General features: G+C 43.0%; 1 long non-coding RNA gene across 2 annotated transcripts in view; it reads right to left on the bottom strand.

Moving 5' to 3' along the window:
- LOC146862096 (uncharacterized) overlaps window positions 1–16,207 on the bottom strand; it is a 187,462-nt gene extending 171,255 nt beyond the window's left edge. For both annotated transcript variants that reach the window (XR_014978376.1, XR_014978375.1), the window contains exon 1: window positions 16,129–16,207. This is a non-coding gene — a long non-coding RNA (uncharacterized LOC146862096). The remainder of the gene's footprint in view (window positions 1–16,128) is intronic.
- Between the last annotated feature and the right edge of the window lie 11,330 nt (window positions 16,208–27,537).

The following is a 27,537-nucleotide window of genomic DNA, read 5'->3' as shown; positions in this document are numbered from 1 at the left end:
CCATGCCACTGCTGCAATAAATGCATTGGCTGCTAGCCAAACAGGGGGCCAGGTTTAAAGCCTTGTGTATTACGCACAAGACTTTGTTTGGCACGGTAACAGCCTATATTCAGGAGCACTATGTGCTTGGACGGGGTCTCCGCTCCTCTAAGGCAATCTTGTTGATTCGCCAAGGCTTTAATGAAACTACTGTGGGAGGTTGGGCTTTTTTATTTCTGATACCACAGATCTAGAGTTGATTACTGGAAAGTTTGATGATGAAAACCACTCTCCTTCCAATTAGAAAAAGGCTGAAAATCTTCTTATTTGAACAGGCTTTTGTAAGAGATGGACTTTCTCATTATATTAATTAATATTTGCTGCAGCATGGTGTCATAAACATTAGATAAGTGCCAGGAGACCTGTGCTATATGTGTGCTATATAAGTGTTATTAACATAACTTAACATAATCATTTTGTACAGAACATACTATATTAATTAAAAAATATATACATTTAAGGAAAAACACAAAATAATTTACCAAACAAATACATATTTATAAATTATTTTACCCTCCCACTACCCAAAAAACATCCAAAAAAGATACATAAAAGAACAATAAAATTAAAATACTACTTAAGTAAAGCAAATACAATTTAAAACAATAATAAAAATAAAATACATTTTACAAATATTGATACATTAAGACCTATTTTAAATAAAACATAATTATTAAATAAATAATTAATTTAAAGATTGACATCATTAATTATAAATTAAACATTTAAATTGCATTTCATAAAAAATATAAAACACATGTAGCACTTAAATAACTTTTCACCTTATTCCCCTAAAAAGCGAACATCCCACTACTAAAATATAAATGTAAATTACGAATTAAACTATGAAAAATACAATTAACATTAAAATTAACAAACTAAACAAATAAATACAATAACAAATGAACAATTAAGCAATTTATATTAATAATCAATTACATATTTAATTTAAATTGAAAAAATAAGTAACATTAACAATAAATAAATTATAATGTAATTAAAATCCCACCCAATTAACCTTCAGAGTGAAAAACCCACTACTACATTATAAATAAAAAAAATGTAAAACACATTTAAAATGACAAGCTACATTTGAGAATGATAACAATTATTTCAAAAATTAATCACCTAAACAAATTTAAACCATTTAAAAAACAATAATTATTACAACTATGTTAAATTTAACACTATTAAATACAATGATATTCTTAAAAACAATAATGCTTACAAAAAAACTATGGGTGTGATTACGATGGCAGTGAAACTCCCACTGGCAGCCTGCCGGTGGCGGTTTCACTGCCATCTCGAAGCACTTCTCTGCCTGCTATATTACGATGGGGGGCAGTGTGCTGGCAGAAGCAAAATCCGTCCGCCACGGGTCCACCACAGGTAATCATTTCGATTGCCTGGCAAACCCACCAACCATCTCTAAAATGGTGGCGGTGCCTAGCAGGCACGGTCTGCCAGATTAGGTTCAACCGCCATTCACAGGCTGGCGGGGATTGCATTTCGGGCCCCCCTTGTGTTGGGGAGGAGGGTGTGCACTGGGGGGATACCTATGGTACTCCCCTCCATTTCCCTGCACCAGGTGGCAGGCACCACTTAATGCAGGGAAATTCAAACATTGCATTTCGGACATTGCGGTGGATGCTGCAGCCAGCAGCACCCACCGCAAAGTCAGAGATACATCGATGCGACCGCCATGGTGTCATATGCGGGACCGCCGCATTACAGGCGGCCGTTCCCAAGCCCAGGCACAATAGTGGACGGACGGAAGTTCATACGCCATCGTAATGAGCCCCTATATTCTTACCTTAGATGGTATGTTCCACAATATTTTTGATACGATATTCATGTCACAATATATTTTTTAATCAATATGTGTGCCATTCACCGAAGGTACAGCTATATTCAAAGGCCTCCCCAGTACCACATTGGCACCCCTGGAAGGAATCCTACACACAGAGGTTTGTCTCATCATGGCTTAAACATCTGAAAGCACATCACCCCAAAACTTAAAGACTACATTAGATTCCTCACTTGGCCCACTTCCTCTTTAACACTAGAAACATCATCTACAAGATCACTGGAACCAATACCTTCTCATACCTAACCTAGAAACTAACCATATCAAGCAAACATCAACGACTGCAAAATAAATAAAAGGAGGTAAAAAACTATCAGACAGTCCTTCTCTATCTATACACAGGATTTCGAACATCATCCCCATGGACATTCAGGACTGTTCATGCTCTCTTTCAATTTGGAAGGAAATGTACACGTTATCTGTTCAATGAGTAGCTCCAACTTACACAACAGTAACTTCATGAATTGTATTCCTGGGCTCTCACCTTATATTTAGCAGTCCACTTCTCCTCAGCAATGTTTGCGCTAAAGAAGTACCATTCCAATTACATATAATGGTTTGTGATGTGTGTATGGGGTTTAGTATGCTTTTTGAGGTAGGTGACTGAGTATCCTTTGATCAGCCTGTTCATATGGCTTTGTAAATAGAATTGTTTACCAGATAAAGAGCTCTGACACAATGTTGTGCATCCAATGGTCTTGTGTGGTTAAATTTGCATTATCTTGAATGATTCCATGCCCATTAGAAGATACCCCCTAGGCACATGGGTAGAGGATAGAAAAGGCAAATCCACTGGTAAGCTGATATGTTACATTAGGACCAGTGTAGATATCGCAGTATAGCTGTAATATTCACATATTAGTAGGCATCATTTCAGATTCTGTGACAGTTTATCACTTTACAAAGATGAACTTCTGAACCACTTTGGTAAGTGGACATTAGACAGTCCTCTGAGCCTAGAAGGAGGATATTCCAGGGCGCAGGGAGAGATAAAATGTAAACTGGCCAAATTATCACTGCACAGGCATTATTACAAAGCCTATGCACTGTAGAAGACATATTCTGAAGCACAACCTATGTGTGGTCATTGGACCCAACTGCAGAATTTATGTGGTGCATGTTCGCCATGACGGGAGCTTGCTGCGGAAGGGAAATTTTACAAGCACTGACTTTCGTTTTACCAAGTCAACCTATGCCAGATATGATCAGGTAGCGAATTGCTACTTTCCATGATGTAGCTGCAAGAAGATAAATGAGCTCCAATGGGCATATGGTGACTAAAATGGCACAGATAGATTACCAAGGGCATCCAGAAGACACATATCATACATGTTTGCTCAGAGTATGTAGGAGCAAGAACTCAGGGCCTGAGTACGAGTATGGCGGTGCGGGAGTGGGACCACCATGTCACCGCCCCACACTGCCAAACCTGTGTGCCAGATTATTACATTTTTTGTCACTGACGGGCAGTTCTTTGGTGTTCCCACGGCAGTGCCTATGAAATAGGCACTGCAATGGGAAAATTAAAGGCAGTACCTGCACAACATGGACTGGTGCAGACCATTTTTTACAGGTACAGGGGTGCATGCATACAGGGGGACACAACATGTGCCCCCCTTCATGCACCTCATGGCTCAGAGGCAAAAGGGGTTCCTGTAGGGCCTCCTATGTTTCCTCCCCACCATAGATTTCATGGAGGAGGAACCAGCATGAAAATCATGTTAGAGATGAACCTCGTAATATGTTTGGTGGGATCATGACGGCCCCCGCCAAGCATACTGCGGGCTCAAGACCTCCGCACCACTGCCAGAAATCTCCGATCCCTGCAGGTTGCAGCAGTGCAATGGCGGTCCGACCTTCCAAATTGCAATGGAGTAGTCGAACTGCTGGTGCCGCAGTTGCTGGACTACCACTGCTGCACCACCGTTAGCCTGGTGATCTGTGGAACACCAGACTCATAATCAGGCCCTAAGAGGTGAGTGGGCAATATCAAACTTATCTAGAAGTTCAATTGGAATGGAAATTACGTCAATCTGCAAGGAATTGAGGGTTCAAATATATGTGATGGACATATATGTATTTAATGTACTATACCAGAATGTGGATGTGTTGGTGATGATGATTATACATCTTCCCAAGTATGTCAGTGTGGAGGATTGTGCCATTGCTATCAATAACGGAAGCACAAAAGCATGTCAGTGTTTGCAATTCTATATTGTTTCTCTCTAAGACTTACAGTAAGACTTTTTTGCCAAACATCTCTAGAGACATGCTTTCAGGGTGTGGGAGTGGTGACCGTAGGAAGATTAGCTCTTACCTGAGAGGTTGAGATGGTGCAGCTGGCAGTGTTTTCTCATATTCATCAAGGTTTGGCAGTTGTCTGACTATGGTCATAGTATTGAGATTGAGAATGAGACAGAATTTTGATATATTGCATGCCTTCTGCTGTTATTCTTGGTTCCTGCAGAAAGCTTATGAAGGCACATAAGACATTGAATGAATAATATAGTATTGTTATCTTTCTCATACAGTGTGTGGATATTAGCAGAGCTGTAAGCCCTTTGATACTTTTAGCAGTGTTATGTGATATTGTCATCAACCAAGTTTTTACTGATGCCAACTGTCACAAGTAGGACGGGTGTAGTGAGTCAACAGCATTTAGTGGTGATGTTATTCTACCGTATAGTTTGTGCATGGGAGTCTAGATCAATTTATGAGGTTTTTGTATATGTTTCTTTGTGAAGAGCTTACTGGTATTCATGAAAGCACTGCAATACCATCTTACAAGAAACATGTAGATTATGTGGTAACAGTAGGTATCTATGCGTAACACAGCTAGAAGCTAAGGCTGGATATACATTACTCTTTTCGTAAATGGAAGGGTATCTTTTAAACGTAATTGCACAGGGTTTTCAGGTAATGCCCACAGTTCAAGGAAGAGATTACTAATGTATTTTAAATAATAATGGCTGCGTTGATCTCTTGTTTTGATCTCAGTAGACATAAACATTTAGCAAATTCTCAGATATCTCCTTGGTTACAATCACTTTCTGGGATGAGCTCTCTTTCTTCTGATTTCCTGGTTGAACCTGAGTTCCATGTGGAGTTACATTTTCATGAGGCACAGTTCCTTGGACAATATGTAAGAATTGTCTGAGCCCATAGCAAGAAGCTACTTTTCTTGTTAGGAAAGGGGGTGAGCTATTAATGAAGGACTTATGTTTATCCGTTCTGGCTGTAGGTGTTCAGGGATATAAAGCTATGGATGTTTCCATCGTACCATTGTAGTGTAGTGTTCATATTAGTAGACACTGATGACCTATTTGTAAATGTTTTTTTACCTGTTTGACAGTTTTATTTGCAGGAAACAACCACTTTACCTGCACACTTTTTAGTGTTTACTTGCTCTTTCTGCTCCTTAAGTCAAATTACTGGTAATCCTTTTGGGGTGGATGGGTCTGGTAAGCTTGCTGCAAGCACAGTTTAAATTCTGCATTTCATAAAGACTGAGCAGCAATTAAATTGATTGCAGTGTTGGCTGGAATGAGTGGACATAGTCATGTGCAATGGTCACGGCTTTGCTCACAATAACGCCTATCCTTGCATTACGGTCAGCAAAGACTGGGTCTTCAACACTGACTGTCATGTTTGAATGATGTGAAGATCATATTTTAGGACTGATTGGCTACATTTTCTAAATTCCTTCCCTCTTGGTAACTCATTTTTTAATTATGACATTTGACTGACCAATAGAATATAGTTCTCCCATTGTTTAGGACTCACCTCTTGCTGAACACCAAACTAAAAGTCCAAACACATGTCTTCAAACTAGGCAATAACGTCCTTTAGGATGAATCCCCAATCACGCTGTGCCTTCACAGCACCGGCAACATAACAAAAGTGTCTTCAGCATGCATTCGTTCTGTACGCAAGTCGTTACAACGACTTGCTTTAGGGGGGCGCATTAGTGGAATGGTGTTGGAGTTAAATCCCAACACCATCCCTGCTGTTGCGCAGACTAGAGTTGGACAGACAGGCGAGTTATTTTCATCCCGAAGTGCCGTGAAGTGAGCGCGCCGTGTGATCTGCTGCAGATTGTAAATGCTGCATGATTTTTGTGCCACAAGATTGATTTACCATAAGCAGCATTTGAATATCTTGATGTTATTTGTATAGAAGCCTTGAGAAAGCCCTGGTCTGACTGACATTGTAGGACGAAACACATGTTGGCTGTTGAAGATCTTTTACTGTACCTCACTTTGCAATGAATACCGGATTTATAAAAATATAAAAAATAAATGAATATATTTGAAATCACTACCTGGAACTGCGAACTACATTTGTTAATGAAAAAACATTGTGAAATGGAGTAGGAGGTCCTCACATACCCCTAACTGCTTACAAAGGGAGGTATAAAAGGTTCAATACCTCGAGAATAGCCCCCTAATACAGGATTCAAGGCAATTATGTCCAAATAAATCTCTCTACAAACAATCAAACAAAAACGACCATGTATCAGTAAATCGCAACAGTATTAACATTCTCGCTCATCATATCTACCCCTATTTTAGTCACCTCTGGGTGTCACGAAATTTCTGCAGTGTGAATTTATGGGCAATCTTTCTCTCATGGATGTAGGCTAACATCTCCACACACCTAAAACACATCATAATCAATGTATTGATTGTTATTGTTACCACCAAATATTTTATGGACAATCTCATATTTATAGGTAAATCAATTCTCTTACCACCAATACTTCTCAAAGGAAAACTCAATCCATTATTTATCCATCATGTGTCATTATCAATACTTTCTGCAGCTTCTTCTACTCATGGTGGAGTTAATCCTGTAATTATTAAAAACTTCACAACATATTTCATGATGATTATATCATCCCACACTAAAGGGTTAATCTGTATGCATTCCTTTACCTGAAATCCCAGCCAGGATATTCCTCCAAATGCTATGGAAAAGGTTTTTTATTATTCTTCATTTCTTAGTCACTGTCGATGTCCATGCATTGTGAAAACATAAACAAAATATCCATGTCAATATTTATTACCCAAACAGGGTAAATGTGCAAGGCACACAAATCACTCATAATAGCTAAAATAGCCCTCAAACAATCCAACAACCTTTCCTCACTCTCACCTGTACTATGAGATAGCAGATGTACACTCCACGATGGGACTAAATGAGAACAACCAGAAACAAACTGTATCTCAGCTCTGCTCTTTCTTATAGACTCCACCAATAAGATTTATATTTCACCAGGCCACACCCACTCATCTAGGTTCTCCTGTTGATGACAGAATTGGTGCCTTCTTTCTTTCTTCATCCCCAGCTGCTTAACAATAGTTATGTGTTGTTTTCCCAAGGTTGCATTACTACTTCCCCTTTTCAGTCATGCTGAAATGGTGAAAACTAGGAACCATATCTATCCCCAAATATAGTGACTCCATTCAGATTAATGTATGCACATAGTTTTATACCTTATATGGGATCCTATAATGTCCTTTAGCTCAAGTCAACTCTAAGGGCCTAATTAGGATGGCGGGCGAACTTCCATCTGCCTGCCACCCAGTTGAAGACGGGACCACGCGACAGGCTGTCGCCGGTCTCGCACTGGGCATTGCAATGCGACCCCCACCACGGCAGTTGCAATGCCTATATTTTGCATCGCGGTGAGTGCTTCTGGCTGCAGCAACTGCTGCAATGCAAAAAAATGGGACACTTTACATATCCCTGCACTACGTGGCAGACGCCGGATAGTGCCTGCCACATGGTACAGGGATATGTAGGGGGCACCACAGCTTAGGGCCAGGGAGGAAGGGAGGCCCGCTACAGGGCCCCAAAGTCCCCTTCCGCCTGCCTGTTAATGGTGGGTTAACCGCCATGAACAGGTGGGCGGAAAGGGACATCTTAATCCCACGGCAGTGCCTGGTAGGCACCGCCACCATTATAGGGACAACAAGCCCCTCCGTGGCACCAGCAGGCTCAAGGAGCCCGTCGGATGCATGGCGGTCGGTCTTTCTGACCGCCATACATCCGCCCACCATTGAAATATGGCGGGCAGATGTGATGAGTCCGATGGCAGTGGGACAACCACCGACGGGCTGTCGGTGGTAGTCCCACACCATCCTAATCGGGCCCTAAGTTACGTGCACATGCATGCATTCTGCAATAAATTTACAGTGGGCCGATCTCGGTCGGAAGGGCACCGAATCGGGTTCGGCCGTAGCGGATCCGATTCCGATGCTTCTTTTCCGACCGATCCGTACACGGGTCCGGCTGACGAAGTACGATGCGAAGATGCGCAAATTCTCCGACCGACTCGTTCCTGGCTCCGACCCGATCCGTCCGATTCGGTCGCACGCAAACCGATGCGCGCAATGGAGACGATTCTCGACCAAACGAGTACAATGCTCAAATCGGACAGCTCGACTGAGTCGGAACGTCCGGCTCGCAAAAGCTCCCAGAGTCGGACTTTGGGGGTCCGCATCGGACCCCCCGACACCCACAGCTGTACGACGTGCACACAGGGGGAGACCCATGGGTCTCCCCCACACAGGCATGTTCTGCACGGATGGCACTGATACATACCCACTGTAGGGGGCGTACTTGCTCATGATGTACCCATTCTGTCAATGGGAGCGCATGTACGCGTCGTACAACTGCCTCCCATTGACTTCTATGGGAGTCCGACCAAACTGAGTCCGAGCATACGTGCACATCGTACTCGCTCGGTCAGACTGTAGGGGTCCGGCTCGGTCGGAAAACACTCCGGATCTGACTCGGTCGGAGTGCTTTCCGACCCGGATCGGAATCGGCCCCTAAGTGTCAAACACTCACTGCCACACCCTGAATATTCCATCACCTCCGAAACCCAAAAGGGCACTACAAACTACTTAAGTAAATTAAACAGACCCCCATCTTAGCTCCTGGCTGGAACTGAAATGCAGGTGTCACCTTGCCAAATCAGTAAGCTAATGTGAAGTGATCCAAAGTGTGCACTATCTACGCAAATTTTTTAAAAAAAGACGATGTTAAATTGATGAAAACCATCATCTCAAATCAACCAAAGCAAAATCAACAATAAAACTTAAAGCTAGAGCGTGTATCCTTGAAAATGCCTTAAACGCACATAGTAGTCCAGAGGACTTGAAACAAAATTAATTTGAATAAACAGCCGTCTGCCAAACTAGCAAGAACAAATGATACCCATTTTGGTCAATATAGATTGCTGTCGCTTGATGGTCCGAACCGTAACTGATGATCACCAGGAAGATTGTTATGGTGTTTTAAATTGTTTTGTTACATGTTGTCACGGATTTTTTGGGGGAAGGGCATGTTGAATTCCGCAGTAATTGACCAAGATTTTCGCGTTTGCTTTGTGCCTTTTTCCTGAGCGTCACTGAGACTTATAGGAGTCAAGCTATAATTGCTCATGTAAGGCCTGGGACAAGAGTTATTATGATAAGCTCCTACATGCAGCCCAAACAGCTATGTTTTAAAGACATTTTGCTGTTTTAGTCTATTTAGTAAGACTCAGTAACTCCTCTTCTTGCATTGGTTTGAATGCTGTGAGCAACTCTGGTAGAATGGGTGGGTAAATGTAAGGGAAATAAAAATGGATCCACGCTGGCCTGATTTTCTCTTGAAGTTTGATATTTTAGATTCATTATTACTACTTTTAATGGGGACAGACTTTTTCAGAAAAAGATGAGTATGATTATGTGTGTGTATACTGTAAATAAATAGTGGTCGGTTCTACAAAAGGATTGTACATTCTCAAGGACTGTGCCTCTCAAAATTGCAGACTTTGCAACCATTAAAACCGAACGTGAATTGTATTAAAGGTGCTATTCATTTTAAAGACACGTGTTTCAATAAAATAAGTCACCATTTAGCAAATGTGAATGCAGGGATGGATGTGTACTGTTCCTCCCAGGCCTCCAGTTGTTGCTTATTGGCCCTTTCAGGAGAATTTGGAAACAGATCCCTGACTCATTAATAGTAGCGGGGCATTATTTTGCCACTCCTACCCAATATTTTGTTTGTGCTGTGAAGGATTAGAACATCTATTACAGTGCAGAACCGTTCTTGGGTTGAAATCTAGTTGCTCTACAAAAATGCTCACTGCTTTGCGACTTCAGAATGATACACTGAGTTCTAGGTCCCTCAATGAATGGGGCTCCTGCAGGCGGAAGCATTGTCGCAAGCATGTGAGTCTCGGGGGCTTATTTGCAAGCCTCTTGCGCTACCGGAGCATCGCTTTTTTTGACACTACTGTGACGCACAGTTCAGGCCCATATTTACAAGGTCACGCAAAGTCACCCTGCATGGCTTTTCAAGGCTCTGTAGATAAGGTGTAAGGCCACGCACTGCAAGTTGCAGCGTTCCCCTACATTTTGTCAGGAAGGAGTGCCTTGGGTGTTGCAGTGGGTGAGCAGGTGTAACGAGGAGAAATATTTTAATTTCTCCTCATTTTTTCCTCTTTCCCAGTGTGCTGCGTTCTGTAGCACACAGCATGTGGAGAATGCCCCTTGTGCTTGTTTTTGGGCAGGAATGTTCCTGCACAACAACACTCATGCCAACAACAAAGACACCCTTGCACCATGGTGCAATGATGTCTGCGTTAGTGTACTGCTGCAATTATTGCACAGGACGCTAGCTGTAAGGACAGGGATGCATCGTGGGGAATATCTACTAGAAAATGACGTGGCGTGGCACTCAAGCCATTTTGCTGCGCCAAGCTGCATCATTAGGAAAGTGCAGAGATGCATCATATTTACTGCAATACGATGCATCCATGTGCTTTCCTCTGCACTGGCGCACAATTGCCTCCCTAGTACCAATGCAGGAACCCTTTCACCATTGTGCAAGAGTGCCTGCATTTCAGGGATAAGTGTTTGTGTACAGGAAGGGACATCTTCCTGCAGAAAAACAATTATTGATGGCGTTTTCCTCCTTCTATGTGTGCTGAAGAATTCAAAAGGGGGCCATATTTACAAGGCCATGAAAAGCCGTGCAGGGTGGCTTTTGGTGGCCTTGTAAATATGGCTCAGCATTGTGTGCCACAGGAGCGTCAAAAGTAGTGACGCTCTGGTGGCGCAGGGGCCTTGTAAATATGACCCTGTATCTTGTCATCACAGTGCATTTCTGTCCTTTTCAATTGGCGTAGGGCAGTGCAGGAACATGACTTACGGCACTACCCTTTGCCAATTCTTTGTAGATGTGCCCCTCAGTGTAAAACCCTTACCCTGAACAAAAAAACGATACATTACCCAGTTCAATCAAGAAGGATGCTATACTAGCAAGCATTGTTCAATGTTTTTCCATCTAACATGTTTAAATTCACATATACTTTCTCTCCTATCATATTGCTTTAGGTATGTGAACACAATGTTCTGTGATAAAATTAATATTTTAGCATTAATTTAGTATCATTTTATAAACCCTGCTTATTGGATTAGGGTACTTATAATCTTATCATAGATTGCTAAATTTTTCTCTGATTTTGTCCCAGATTAATATCAGTTCGAACTGACTCTAACAGTTATCAGCCCAGATGGTATCATGTATGATGTCAGCTCCCATGAGTCGTTCACAAAAGCACTGCGCATGCTCACCATAGGACGCGAGCAACTTTCAGATAGGAAACACTTCGCAGGCCGTCACTAGACGAGCAGACAAAACACGTCTGCGTTGCATGTGTGTGCCTGAAGATAAGCAATTGTTTGGAATAGCTTCAGAAGTTTATTTCTGTGAAAAAGTGCGTAGATGGTGGAAAAATAGCATGCCCAGTCAAATGAGTGGAATTTAAATTACGTTGAGAACTATACCACCATCATAATCAGTGATGGGCTATTCAGGGGAGGATGAGCAGCGATGTGACTTCGCTCCCTCGAGTTTATTGCAGTAGACTGGAATAGTCATTTTTTTTCCAGAGCCAGCGATTTCAAACTCTTATCTGAAGCAGGGCCAGACTGGAAACCGCGGGCATGTTATTTTGAATTAAATTAAATTGAATTCATCTACCTCCCCACGGCAAAAAAAAGAACACTAGCATCCCAGACAAATACATAAAACAACAATAAAATTAAAATAGCACTTATATAAAGCAAAACAAATATATATATATATAAGTCATACATTTTACAAATAGTATTATAAGTACGCATATCACATGTTAATAAATACTTCAAATAAAGCAATAATTAACAATATAAATAATCAATTAAAAAAATACATAATTAATCATCAACTAAACATTTAAATACTATGGGGAAGATTTATGTTAACTGGCGCATCCCTGCATATCAGCAGGGATGAGCCAATTATTATGCGCCACAGCTGAGCCACCATGGATGCGCCGCATTTATAATGCGGCGCACCATGGGGCAAAAACGGCACAGATGCGTGACGCATCTGTGCCGTAAAAGTGGCACATTGCTGGAGTTGCGTCGCAAGCGCGACGCAGCTCCAGCAATGTTCTGGGGGGGCCCTATCTGTACAATGCTCCGTCAATCCTTACGCCTGCTTCAAGCAGGCGCAGGGTTTTGACGCAGCATGGGCCTAAAAGTGACTGAGTGAAATCTTGTAGATTTCACTCAGGCACTTTTAGGAGGCGTTCCTGCGCCGGAACGCCCCCACCTGCCCTGGAACGCCTACATGTGGCGCAGGGCTTTACAACGTGACGCATCTCCCAGATGCGTCAAGTTGTAAATACCCCACACCATGGCGCAGGATTTACGCCGCTGCTGCGTCACAAAAGTGACGCAACGGCGGCGCAAAAGTGGCGCAAGTGCAACATAAATCTGCCCCTATATGTAACGCAAGAGTGCAGCAAGAAAGCCCAACCCCAGCAGGGATGCTTCCAATTGTATATATATATTTTTTTTAATGGAGCAGAACCTGTTTTACAACAGATTTTCAACACATGCCGGCTATTACCATCATATTTACAGCATTGCACGTAAAGACAATTAGACATATGTAGAAATCTTAGCTAAACAACTATGCCACAGTTCATTAACCAGGACCTGCTGCGCTTTTAATGTTGTGTTTGTAATGAAAGTCACTGCTTGCAGAAAGAGCTTGAATATTTTTTTTCCAATTAAATCATTTCAATTGAGGGATGAAGAGTAACAGTCCCTGGAAAAGGGAATCACAACTGACAGCTGCCAGTGCTCACCTTTTTGACCCGCAAAGAGGGCATCTCGCATCGAATTGTCTCCAATGCCCAGCCGTGGTCAGTCACCACATTGGTCACACGTGCACCCTAAGTGATGCATAATAGGTGCCCTGGGTAATGAATGCAAGAGTGCTTTTTATTAATTTATTTGTGAATGCATACCACTTGGCCCCGACAGCTGCAAGGAAGTTTTTTAAATTGTCCCTGACACATTTAAAACTTGTAGAGCCTGGCTAAAAGAGGTATGGGAACGAAGTGATAGTTTGAGCTATTCCCCGGTCTCTATGGGTAGATTGTGTGTTCAAGGAGCCAGGCCATGCATGATTGGGGGAAGGGCTGCTCATGCAGGATTTAAATTACAGTTTAGACATAAGGCATAGTAGGAGGGGTCCTCTTTCTGAATAAGTATAGGTGAGGGTTATCTATTGTCAAAAGATTTAGGCTTGAATATCGTGGTTAAGAATATCGACATGAGGTAAGTAATATCGATTAAAAAAATATAGAATTGTTTAATATCATTTGCAAAAATATACAGGCACATGCATCAACGTAGACTTTTGCGATTCCTTAATTGCGATTATTAAGGAATCGCAATTAAGGAATTGCAAAAGCCTATGCATGTAGGAATCGCTATAAAAATAGCGATTCCTACACATTCCTTAATTGCGACTCGCAAATTGCGAGTCGCAATTAAGGAATGCCGTCCCATTCATTCCTATGGGCCTCCAGGCCCATAGGAATGAATTGGAGATTGCATGAGCAATTTGTGAGTACCAGTTGGTACTCGCAAATTGGTCATGCAATTTCAAGGGGGCAAGGGTGTCAAAATGACACCCTATTGCACACCTGAAATTGATCTGTGCACATATTTTGCACACACTCATGCTCTAAGGACATGTGTGTGTGCAACATGAAACTTTGAAAAATGCACAAAAGTGCATTTTTCAAAGTTTTTGCAAATTACCATGAAGTTCAACTTCATGGTAATTTGCTCCCCCTATTAGCGAAATCGCAATTTTTTTTATTTTAATGCATTGCATTTAAGGAATCTCAATTTGGGATTCCTTAAATGCAATTGCAATTGAAGTAATCGCAATTTAGAGATTCCTTAAATTGCGATTTTTGGATTTGGGATGATGCATCCCAAATGCAAAAATACTGGTCGCAAAGGGGCAGATTCTGAGAATCTGCCCGTTTGCGACCGGTTTTTCCTTTGATGCATGTGCCTGATAGTTGTTAAAAATTTCGATTTTTTTTTCTGAATGTTATGTATATTAGTGTATGTTTTAAATATATGTGATGTATGTATGTTTTTGTATAAGAATTGTTTTTATTTTTAATATATGTGTAAAAGTGTTAGTAGTTATTTTTTTTTTTATTTTGCGTTTTTTGTTCTTTTGTGGGTTGTGGGTTTATAGGGGAATAGGATGGGAAGTAATTCAATTATTTTAAATTAATTGATTCTATTTTAATGATAAATATTTGTTCAATTGAGATGTTATAGTGTTAAATATGTAAAGTAATGTATTATTAATTAATTCATAATTTTTGGTAATTAATAATAATTATATATTTTGTAAATAATTATAGTAATTATGTAATTAATTTTAGGTGTGTTTTTGGGTGTTTATAGGTGTAAAGGGTGGGAAGTAATTTATTTTTAATTAAATGAATTAATGGTTGTCAATTGATTATAATTAGTTAATTGGTAATCAATTATGGTAATTGTGTCATTAATTTTAAGTGTGTGCTTTGGGGTTTATAGGCGTAAAGTGTGTTAAGTAGTTTATTTATTTTTTATCAATAATTATTTGTTAATTGATATTAATTAAATTAAAACAAAATGTATTATGGCAATTGTGTAATTAATTTTGTGGGTGTTTTGTGGTGTTTATAGGGGTAATTGAAGTAGTTTGTGTTCAATTAATTAAGGTATAGTTGTTAATTAATGATAATTATTTGATATTTATTTTGGGTAATTCTATATTTTTGTGTGTTGTTTTTACTTTTAAAGGAGTCACATCAATGCACTTCAAGAAACCTGGGACACTTCTGACTCTTTTGTAATGGATGGTTTTGCCTCATTTTCTAAACATGTGCCCCCAAGAAGAGTAAAGGGCGGCTTGCTTACCCTAATTTCTTTAAAATGATCATGCACCATTAAGGGTCTGCCTAGCCCCTCTCCACATCTATTAGCAGTAGAATTAATATTTCCAGACAGTGTTACTTTGGTGATTGTAAACATTTACAATTCATTTTGTAGGGACCGTGAGAGTGAACACCTAACTGCTCTTGAAAGCTTTATAGATGATCCTGCACAGGAGAGAGATGCTCCCTACGAAATAGTAATAATGGGGGATTTTAAAATACATCGTTGTAAATTAAAATGTCTGTCAGATGGAGAGCTTTATGACGATTTACCACCTATGGCTCATATTGAACACTCTAGCCAACGTGCCCGGCTAGAAAGTTTATTAGCATGCATTAATCTATACTGTTTAGAGTCTGGGGAAGAAGCAGAGGTGATACCATCTTTCTTTTGGAGAGGATGTAGTTCTACTATAGATTATGTTGTAATATCAGCCCCTCTATACCAATATATGCGGGAAGTTAGGGCGGCCTGAACCGGCTTTAGTGACCATAATCCCATTATTGCAGAGTCTAAAGGGCTTATGGTCTTTCGGGGTGTGGAGTTAAAAACCTTCGCTAATGGGGATTTTCGACCCTCGGATTAGGATCGGGAAATAAGATAGGAGAAAATTGTCCCCAAATTCTTTTTACCAGAGTTATATACGGAGGGCAGAGAGAACATTGAGCAACACCTTAATGAACATAGTGAGCCCACAGAAGTACTAGAGGCCTATGATAAACTAACTAAGCTAATTGGTAAAAAGTTAGCTGGACACGCGCTAACATAGAAGCTGCATTTTCAAGCTGTCCAGCTTGCTCTCTAGCGATTTTGCACAGTACCTTTTATACTTTTAAAATACTTGACTTTGCTTTATTGTATATTCCTGCTCACCCCATCACTTGTTCTGGTCTTTTCTCCCCGGTCCACCGCAAGCTCTGCTCGATTGTTGTGGAGGGAGCTTTGATTTTTTAATCCACTTCCGGTTGCAAGGGAGGGCGGTGCTCTAGTGCCCCAACCCCCTCTACTTAACCGGATGCCCCAAATGACGTGCAGCAGTCACGCACTAATATAGAAGCTGCATTTTGAAGCTGTCCAGCTTGCTCTCTAGCGATTTTGCACAGTACCTTTTATACTTTTAAAATACTTGACTTTGCTTTATTGTATATTGCTGCTCACCCACATCACTTGTTCTGGTCTTTTCTCCCCGGTCCACCGCGAGCTCTGCTCAATTGTTGTGGAGGGAGCTTTGATTTTTTAATCCACTTCCGGTTGCGAGGGAGGTTGGCGCTCTAGTGCCCCAACCCCCTCTACTTAACCGTATGCCTCAGACGTCGTGCAATTTACTCCTAAAAAGGGCTCAGCTCCCCTTAGGTTCTATACTTGATGGGAGCTGTTGGATTTAAGGGTCGACTTTATACCCTCTTGCCGGACTGATTCTTGGCCATTCCCAGAAGGCCCATTTGCATGCCGAGCCTGTCAGTTTTAGTGCAACTCTGGTGAGACGATGCTGATTCATGAGGCACCATACCGTTCTTTTTCAAGCATGGGCTCCTTTATTCCTGAACCCGCCACCCTTTCTGACCAAGTTATAGGTAATTCCAAAGATAAGTCGCAGATGGGATGGAAAAGTCTGCTATGCAACATCCGTTCCCTGCCTAAGCATCCCACTGAGGTTTGGGATCCACTGTCCTCTGTACAGCTTGAGCTGGGATTTCGGACCGAAACCTGGCTTAAGCCTCATTCTGTTCCTTTCATTGTGCTAGCTATACCCGAAGGCTACAAACTTATTAGGATGGACAGACCACTAAAGGTGGGGGGAGGAATTGCTATTGTGCATAAAGATAGCAATAATGTCTCCCCACTGGATGAGTGCTGCAATGCTAGTTCTTGTGTTTCGGATAGACTTCTCCTCCCAAGTTAGCTGGAAGGGGACCCTAGTGTATCGTTCCCCAGGACCCTTAGCTGAATTCTCACTATTACTTACCGAACTAATAGCCCCCCACCTGATTGCGAGCAGCAATTCTTTGTTATTGGGTGATTTAAATATTCATAGCGAATGCACCTCCAATGCTGACTCACAAACTCTCTTGGCTTTCTTAGCACTCCTGGGCCTATCCAAGCTCAATGAAGGCCCCACTCACATAGCTGGCCACACACTGGACATTATTTTCTGCAATTCTCTTAATGTTCAGTGTGAGCCCCCCCTACAATTAACCATGCGCTAATCGAATTTTCCATTCAGGGCCCAAGGGAGTGAAAGGGATCAAATTCGGCCACACATCATATCCGTAGACAATGGCAGAAAGTCACCTTGGAGAGTTTCAAGCCTCCTTTTTAATGCCACGGAACATCGCATCGGATAATATAGTAGAAGCCCTTGCTAAATACAATTCTGCAGTCTCCTTGGCTATTGATCATCTCGCACCACTGAAACGACTCCCTAATCACTCCAAAAACCCTCAGGCTGCCTGATTCTCTCCTCGGCTGTGTGTACTGAAACAACTTTGTAGGAAATATGAGAGACTTTGGCGCACCACCCACAATGAGAGTGATAAAGTTCGGTTTCTGGCCACTTTGTCCAGTTACCATAATAATATAAAAATTGCGCGTAAAACCCACATTGCCTCCCAACTAGCTCTGGCTGGCAATGCCCCTAAAATCCTACATCGTATCATCCAGTCTTTCACCAATCCCAAGGCCTGTGAGAATCTTGAGGCACCCACGCAAACGGTATGCAATGATTTTGCACAATATTTTCAACAGAAAATAGAGCGAATCTTTGAAAAAATTGTTTTGTCAGACAGCCAGCACATGGCCCCTTTGACAGCGGATCTACTAGAACAGGCAACCCCTCAGCTGCTTGAAAGCTTTCCTCCACTGACATCGGCAGATGTAGTAACACTGATCCATAGGGTAAAATCTGGGTCCCCCCACGATATTATTCCAGCCAAAGTCGTCACCTCCCTGGCCCTTCAACTATCCCCTTCGATTGAATATCTCCTCAACCTCTCACTAAGAGAGGGTCATGTACCGTCAGAATGGAAAGCAGCGCAGGTCATGCCCATTCGTAAGAACACCAAGGCCCCTTTGACGGATCTGTCCAATCTCCATCCCATCTCACTTCTTTCTTTCCTGAGCAAACTACTGGAGAGACATATCAACAAACATCTCTCAAACCATGTTGAACTTACTGGTTGTTTAGATCTCTCCCAGTCAGGCTTTAGGCCCAAACACAGCACCGAATCAGCTCTGCTAGCAGTCACAGATAACATCAGGATGACCCTAGACAAGGGCCATTCCACAATTTTGGTGCTGTTGGACCTATCTGCCGCGTTCAACACGGTCTCACATCAGATATTACTCAGGAGACTGACGGAGATTGGATTAAGAAATTCTGCTTTTCAGTGGATGTCGAGCTTTTTATCTGGTCGCTCTCAGACCGTCAACCTGGCCCAATATCGTTAGGCACCTATGGAACTGTCCAAGGGAGTACCTCAGAGCTTATGTTTGAGCCCCACACTGTTCAATATCTATGTTGCTCCCTTGGCCAATCTCTTGAAGATGCATGGGTTCACCCCACTATCCTACGCCGACGATACACAGCTGCTTTTCCCTATTGACAAATTCACTCCTTATGTACAGCTGACCTTCTCCTTGGGTATGAGAGCCATTTCACACTGGATGAAGAGTAATCTCCTCCAGTGTAACGTTGGGAAAACAGAGATTTTACTCTTCAGAGAGGCCCCCTTACTATGGTCTCCCGAGTGGTGGCTGACCAATCTTGTTGCCCCTCCTGCCCCTAAATCCACTGCTAAGAACTTTGGCATCCATCTGGATCAAGCCCTTACTTTGAAGGAGCATGCCTCTCAGACAGCTGGCGCCTGTTTCCATACACTGGGCCTACTCCGTCGAATCTTACTTCTGCTTCCTGATTCTACTCAGAAGACTCTGAGTCAGGCACTTATATTAAGCCATCTGGACTACTGTAACGGTCTTCTGATCTCTGCTAGTGAGACTTCGATCAGCAGACTGCAGGTGGTCCAGAACACAGCACCGCGACTAGTCCTTAAGGTGCCCCCTAAGACTGCCTCCCGTCCTCTTCTCTTGCAGCTTCATTGACTTCCAATACACCAACGGGTAAAATTCAAAATTTGTTGTACCATCCATAAGGCGCTTTCTAATCTTGGTCCCATTTATTTTTTGTAGAAATTCATACCCTACCGTCCCTCTAGGTCTCTCCACCAAGCATCTCTTGGAGGTTCCCCAAGTTAGGAGAGCAAGACTAGGGGGAAAGGCCCTTTCCTATCTTGGCCCTCGTTACTGGAATGAGCTCCCCCTGCATTTGAGACCGTGTCCTAACCATTTACAATTTAGGAAGCTGCTTAAGACTACCCTTTTCTGTTTCTGATTTTAGCCGCAATTTCACTACACCTATGCTGCCCGTCCGAAGCACATAGATACTCCTTTGGGAGTCGATTCTGGCGCCAAATAAATAAATAAATAAAAAGATCATGACAGGCACTAAGGAAGTTCAGTGGTTTAATGCCGACTGCTCTAATGCCCACAAAGCCCTTATGGTTGCATTAAAAAGCTTACCCAGAGATCCCGACCTGCTTAAAACCCAAAGGAAAGCATATGATTCAGCCTTAACATTAAGGAAGGCTGCTTTAAGGGATCAGGCATGGGAGGACCTTACACAGGCGAGCGCACAAGCTGATAGTGCAAAATTCTGGAGGGTAGTAAATAGCTCCTTTTTTAAAGATAATAACACTACAAGAATAGAGTGTGTAATTCCAGCCGACCGGTGGGTTAGTCACTTTGGACAGATTTATGCAGAGGGTGTCACTGAACAAACTGGTCCCCCATGGGTACTGAGTGCCTTACCACCCGCTTTAAGTTTTGAGGTAAAAGAAGACCAGAAAGCGATTGAGGGTATGTCTGAATTAAAAGCCCCAGGGCCTAATGAAATACCTGCGGACCTCTATATGTCAGACTCAGGCACATGGGCGAACATTTTAACCAGGGTGTTCAATGCTGCTATAAGGATAGACCAACCCCACTCATGGTCAACGGCAGTGATTTTGCCAATCTACAAAAAACGATGGTCTAGAGATAAGCCAAACCTAAACCAAACTATTTTGGAGGACTGCATGATGTTAGACTGAGCTGCAGATATTCTCCGGCTAAAATATGTCTCCCAGCAGCTTTCAGTTCTCGGGCAACCGGAGCTATTTAATCGACCAAGAAAGCTGTAAAAACGATAAAAACACAATTTCTAACAAGGAGACAATTGGATAGGGAAGCAAATGAACTTAAGAAAACTACATGTAGATATTTTATGATTATAAGTCCTGGAATTTTAACTCAACCTTTCTGGTCTTTTGTTAATAATCTGCATCATCATTTTCTTTTTCTGGGATTTAGATTTAATTGTATCTACTGGCTCCTAACTGTACCTAAGGGTTTTTTAAAGCCAGGTACCCTGCAACCATGTGCATGTGATCATTTTTCTGACCAAGAACTGTTGCACTTTATGTTTTTTTGTGATTTTTATACTGAGTTGCAAGTCAAATACATCCTACCAATTTTAAGAGATTGCTATTTTGCACTTGCACACTTTTTATCAGGGGCAATCCATAAAATAAATAATCAGGGTGCTAACAATAATGATTTGGGCTGTTCGAATATGTCTTGTTTAATGTGAATCTATTTTAATTGAGTTTTTAATTTCATCTGTGGTGTAGTTTTAACCCAAAATATAAATGTGTTTGTTTTGGTAAAATACTTTTATGGCCAGAACGTGGCGAATAAAGTTTTAATTGACTTGACTTGTATTATGGCAATTGTGTAATTAATTTTGGGGGTGTGTTGTGGTGTTTATAGGGGTAATGGATGGGACGTTATTTGTGTTCAATAATTAAAATATAGTTATTAATCATAATTATTTAATATTTATTTTGGGTAATTGTCTATTTTTGTGTGTGTTGTTTTTTACTTTTAAAGGAGTAAAGGGTGGGTATTAAAATGTAATTAATTTATAATTAGTTGTTAACAGTAAGAGATTTGAATGTAAAAATAAGTTTTAATTGTGTTTTATTATTTTATAGTTTAATTTAGGTGGGTGGTGTGGACAATATAGTGTTAAAGTGTGTGTAGGTAATTAATGTTTATTAGTTGTTTTATTAATATATTTTTACTTGATTATTAATTATGTTAATTATGGAAGTAAATTTAATTTAAAATGTTGAAGTGTGTTATTATTCGTGTGGTGTTATAGGGTAAGAAATAAAATAAATACATTTATGTAATAATTAATGTTTTTGATTGTAACTATTTTCTAGTTTAAAAGGATTTTATATTATATAATATGTGTAGGTTTTTGTTATTTCTGTTATACGTAACTAATATTATAATATGTTTTCTTTTTACATAAATAATATATTTGATTTTTTTTAAATATTAATATTTATACATATATATTTATATATATATATATATAGATATATATATATATATTTTAACTGTTGGAGGGTGAGCAGTACATTTTGCCTGTCCGCTATCCAACACTTTCCCTACTGTTGCACTCACTGGAGTGGGAATAGTAAATTTTACCCTTATGCTATCCAACACTTTCCCTACTGTTGCACTCACTGGAGTTGGAATAGTAATTTTTAACCTTCCACTATCCAACACTTGCCGTACTGGTGCACTCACCAAAGTGGGAATACATTTTTTTTACCTCTCCGCCATCCAACACTTTCCCGCCATCCAACACTTTCCCTACTGTTGCTCCCACTGGAGTGGGAATATTAATTTTTGCCCCTCCGCTATCCAACACTTATCCTACTCTTGCACTCAGTGGAGTGGGAATAGTAATTTTTACCCCTCAACTATCCAACACTTTCCCTACTGTTGCACTCTTTGGAGCGGGAATAGTATTTGTTTTTTTTAACTTGTTTTTATTGGCATTTATAGTAGACATACAGGAGCAGATCACAATATTATTGTCAGCTATTATCTCCACAGCCTTATACAGTTTCATTTCAGCTAGAAGACAGATGCCATTACACCGTGTCCATTAGTGTCCTCCACCTAATGCAATGAAGTTGATTTTAAAGACAGTACATATAGTGTAGAGTGCTGAGTAGAAGAGAGGACACAGTAACAAGGCCGGGCCTCCTATAGGTATGCTCACAGAGTTTTGGAAATCGTGAGGCGTCTGCCTAATTGCCATAGTTCAAAACAAAATTCAAACCCAGGATGCTGTGGCCTGCAGGACAAACCTTTCAAGTCTGCTCATATGAATCACAATTTCAACTTAAAACAGTAAGTTCACCATAGAGAACGAGAAGATAGAGAAAGAGATAGCAGAGAAAGAGCAGATAAGAAAGAAAAGGAGGCGAGATGCAAGGGAGAGGTGTGGCAGGGGGAAGGGTGCTCTTGCCACCTGGGGCCAGGGGCGTAGTCGGCACTGTGGCGTTCAAAATCATTGGTGATTCCTGGAGTCGTGCATATAGTGGCCTTGATCACCTACTTCAGAGAAGGGGCGGGGGCGCCCAGGGTCTGGTGTGTAAGCGCCTGCCGGGCCGTGGTATAAGTGAGCCCATCAGTGGATTTCCAGAGACTATCCTCATCTGGCGAAGATATAGAGTCCTCAAAGAGGTGCAGAGCCCACAATCTCAGGGGTTGGAGTCAAGCGTGCTCCACTCTGCAAAGGTAGTTCACAAGCAGTTGCCACAGTTTGGTGAATTTAGTGTCCTGTAGCTGCAAGCGCGCAGTGAGTAGTTCTATGGCAATCGTGTGCCACAGGCAGGTGAACCAAACGCTAATCGGGGGTGTTTCAGATTTTTTCCAGTAAAGAGCAATGATTTTCTTGGCAGCCCCAAGCATGTGAAGGCTGAGATGCCAATCTTGGCGTGTCATGGCACGCAGGTTCACCGGCTGAAGACCCAGGACAATCGCAAGCGGGTTTTCGGGCAGTGGGTAGCCTATTGCCAGTCGGATATTACTGAGGACTTCCTTCCAGTAGATGGTCAAGAGTGAGCATGTCCACCAAATATGCAAGAAATCTCCCGGTGCGCTAGTGCAGTGCCAGCATAGAGGTGAGGAGGTGGGAAACATTTTGTGTAACCTGTGAGGAGTATAGTACCATTGTGTCATGACCTTATATGCGGATTCCAGCTGGGTGATGCTACGAAAGACCTTCGGGATATCTCGCCACAAGTGTTCTAATTGGGTGGGTGTGATATCCGTGTCTGAGGCCAATTGCCATCGCAGTTGGTAGGCATGAGGAGTGGTGCACTGTGAGTGTTGGAGAACTTGGTATGCGTGAGAAATTTAGGCCCCTGAAGTTATCAAAGGAGCGTATTAACCGCTCAAATGCGGTGAAGGGTTGAGTGGCCGCCCGTGTTAAAGAGGACGCTTGAACCCAATGCCGAAGTTGAATGTATTGAAATCTAGCCCCCTTCGGTAGCTGGAAATCCCATTTACATTGCTCAGAAGTTTTGAAGGTGTCTCCCATAAAGAGGTCCCAATCGTCCTGCACCCTCCTTCCATCCAGTCTGCAAAGTAGGGTGGGTGAAGAGAAGGCAGGAAGTGAGTGTTGGGAGCGATGGGTATGGGGGGACGGGAAGGATGTGAGGCCTCTGCATATTGCTAATTTGTCCGAAATCTCGAGCACCGTCTTAGTAGGAACCACGATATGGACGCTGCGTGAGCGGGCTTCCCGTATATGCCAGGCAAAGTCCCAGATGGGGTGGCAAGTCACTGCCCTGTCTATATGAAACCAGACTTTTTCACTCTCCCATGCCATCCACTCTGATATGAAGCGAAGGTGTGAAGTCCAATAATATTCCAACAAGTTGGGGCAGGCTAGTCCTCCCCTGTCACGCGGAAGCATGAGTATTTTATTAGAAAAATGTGGTCTACTCCCTCCCAATATAAATGTGGTGAGCTCACGCTGAAGGCCCTGTATTTGATGTTCCGGAATGGGTGTGGGAAGGGTCTGAAAAAGGTAAAGTATCTTTGGAAGGATCGACATTTTGACCATGTTCAAGCGCCCCAGCCAGGATAGCGGAAGGGAATTCCACGTTCTCAAGTCTGCTACAACAGCGTTTTTACACTCCTGACAGTTTGCTTGGGACCATGTGGCAAGGTTGGGGGTTAAGTTAAGCCCCAGGTACCGAATAGAGTGCAACGCCCATTGATAAGGGACAAGAGATTGGAGTGTGGCGACCTCCTCCGCCGGAATCGTGAGGTTGAGAGCCCATGATTTCCCATGATTGATTTTAAGTCCCAAGACCTGTTCAAATGACTGAAGTAACTTATGTAGGGCCGGTAGGGAGGTTTGTGGGCGTGATGAAGTGAGAAGTAAGTCGTCATTAAACAAGGCTATTTTGTGGTCTAACCCCCCAAGTGTAATGCCATGTATGTCAGGAGACTGGCGGATCATGATGGCCAGCGGTTCCACTAGAAGAGCAAATAAGAGGGGTTTAGGGGACACCCCTGACCGGTGCCCCTGTGGATGGATAGCTGCTGTGTGAGCTGACAATTTACCCACACCCGAGCCAGAGGAGAGAGATAGGGAGCCATAATCCTCACAATCATCCGCGGACCCAACCCTATTTTCTGGAGGACAGCACGAAGGAAGACCCAGTCTACTCGGTCAAATGCTTTCTCAGCATCAGGTGATAGCAAGCAGGCATGAATCTTCAAATGACGTGCCTTCCCGATTAGATGGGCAACTCGCCACACATTGTCTGCCCACTGTCATTAATGGATAAAGCGCACCTGGTCCGGTTCTATGAGTCCAGGGAGGTGTAAGGCGAGACACTTAGTCTGTATTTTAGTATAGAGTTTGAGATCCGTGTTTAGGAGCGCGATTCGATGGAAGGAGGAGCAGAGTGTGAGATCTTTCCCCGGTTTGGGGATTGAAGCGATATCAGCCATGGCCATATCCGCAGTGGGCCCTACTACGTCAGTATAAGAATTGAAGAGACGGAGCATATGTATTTCGAGTTGCCGGAAGAATACACAATCGTTCGAGACCGGCAAGCCGTCCGGCACCGGGGAATTGCAGAGAAGAAGATTCTTCAGAGCGTCAGCAGGCTCCTCCGGAGTGATAGAATCTTCCAATAATTGAGAGTGATAGCTGTTAATCAGGGACCACTCGCAAGCATCCCCGGCAGCGAGAACCTGATCTAAATAAGGGTGACTCCCCGGCATAGTGGGAGGAGTAGTAATTCTGAAATGCTTGCATCTTGGCGGCTTTGGTGGTGGCCCAGGTACCATCTCCCAGTTTGAGATTAGCATTGTGCGCTTTGGCAGCCTACGCCCGAAGGTGGCGCGCCAGCACCATGCCCACCTTGTCCCCCCGTCATAGTATCATTGGCACAGAGCCATAAGAGTGTGCTCCGGCTTGTTGGTCCTCTGTGCCCAGAGCTGGCCCCGGAGCATAGCGATGCACCTCTTGTGCAGCGCCAAGGGTGCTCCTGGTCCAGCAGCTCGAGCGCCTTTAAGTCCGGGGAAAGTTTGTCTTCAAACAAGCGAGCTTCTCGAGCCTCAGCTATAGCAATGGATGTGATGGTGCAGCGAATCGTGGCCTTAAACGTATACCAAACTATGGGGAGTGGAGTCTCTGGGTGGTCGTTGGTCTCGAAGTAGTATGCGATAGCTTCCCGGATCTCCGCCGCATCTACTGTATTCCTGAGGATATGAAGGGGAAAACGCCACAGAGAGAGACGGTAAGGGTGAAAAAAGTGATCCTGAATGAGAAGTTCCACATGGGCGTGGTTAGCAACAGAGATGTCAGACATGGATGCCAAGAGGGTGTCTTTGACAAGGGAGTGTGAGACGAAGAGGTACTCTATGCGCGAGTAGGAGCGATGGACATGAGAGTAATAGGAATAGTCACGGACATCTGGGGAGTGGTATCTCCAAATATCTGAGGCCAAGGGCAGTTAATTGCTTCTTTAAGGCCAAAGATATGGCTCCCGTCCCGTGGAAAGAGCCTTCGCCACAATCGAGGCCCGCCTCCCACACCAGATTAAAGTCTCCCCCAGGATGAAACCCGGATCATTGTGTGTTATGTATTCCCGCAGCAAACCCCGCAAAAAAGAAGTCTTGAGCTTGGTTCAGTGTGTAAGTGTTGCATAAAGTGAGGATTCGATGCCCAATCTTGACCACCACCTTGAGGAATCTGCCATCCTTACTACGGACTACCCTGGAGTCCCCCTGGTGAATGCCTGGTTGGCAGAGGATTGCTACCCCCGCTGATTTATTGGGTGCAGATGCCCAAAGTTGAAGAGGGTATCGTGGATGAGCCATGCAGGAGACATCTTCGCGTAGAAGATGGGTTTCCTGCAAGAAAATGATGTCTGGATTTTGCAGCAAGAGGTATCGCCAGATCAGGCGATGCTTGTTGGGGGAGTTGAGTCCCTTCACATTAAGGGAGAGGACTTTCAGATTGGGTACAGAAGTCATTATTTCAGTGCGCCATGTGCGAGCGCTATCCCGGGCAGAAGAGTAGGGGCAGTATACAGGGTATCTCCCCCCACAATGCCTCGCTAAAGTAGGCAAAGCAGACAAAGGCCATGGTGGCTGCTGTAGGATCTAGTGTAGTGTGCAGAGAAGAAGGGATGATCGGTACAGAGGGAACTCCCACTATGATCAGGACCGCCCCATGCCCGAGATAGGGATAGGAAGAGAAGAAAAAGAGAAGCGAGAGAGAAAAGACATTGTACTCAAAAAATAACAAGAGCCAACGTGGCCAACAGGGTCTATTCCAGTCCGGGGAGAAGCCAGGTGCAGAGACACAGTCCATCCCAGAGATTTCACACTCCCAGGAATAGAAGTGGAGGTGGGTCATAGTAGATCAGCATCACCCTCTAGGAGTACAGTCCGGTGCTGCCGTCGGGTTGCAGTTCAGGCACGGGACAGTCAAGCCAGCAAGGAAGTGGCAGGGGGGCGGGGCGTCTGTCACACCCCCTCAAGGAGTCAAAACCTGAGCCGAGGGAAAGACAGGTGTTTGGCAGACATACTTCATTGCTATTTTTCAGAGGGCTGAGAGCCTGGGAGTGAGTGACAACCTTCCAAGGAGCAGATATGCTGTATAATGTCCTGCTTCTCCTAGGATGAAGTGCAAAGTCCCCAGGGTGAAGGGCACCTGGAGTGGTGTACCTTGGTCCATTGGGGCTTTACAGGCTCGCGGTGCAGAGGAGGCATGCGTGAGGGGCTAGCAGGCGGTGTGTCTTGGATCTGAAGCAGTTGGGCTACCTCTCCAAGGACCGCAGCACTGGAAGT

The sequence above is a fragment of the Triturus cristatus genome, chromosome 2_2 (genome assembly GCF_964204655.1).
Source record: "Triturus cristatus chromosome 2_2, aTriCri1.1, whole genome shotgun sequence".
In the NCBI taxonomy this organism is placed as follows: Eukaryota; Metazoa; Chordata; class Amphibia; order Caudata; family Salamandridae; genus Triturus; species Triturus cristatus.
Note: the sequence above shows the minus strand (reverse complement) of the source record. Positions and strands in the feature narration are given on the sequence as shown.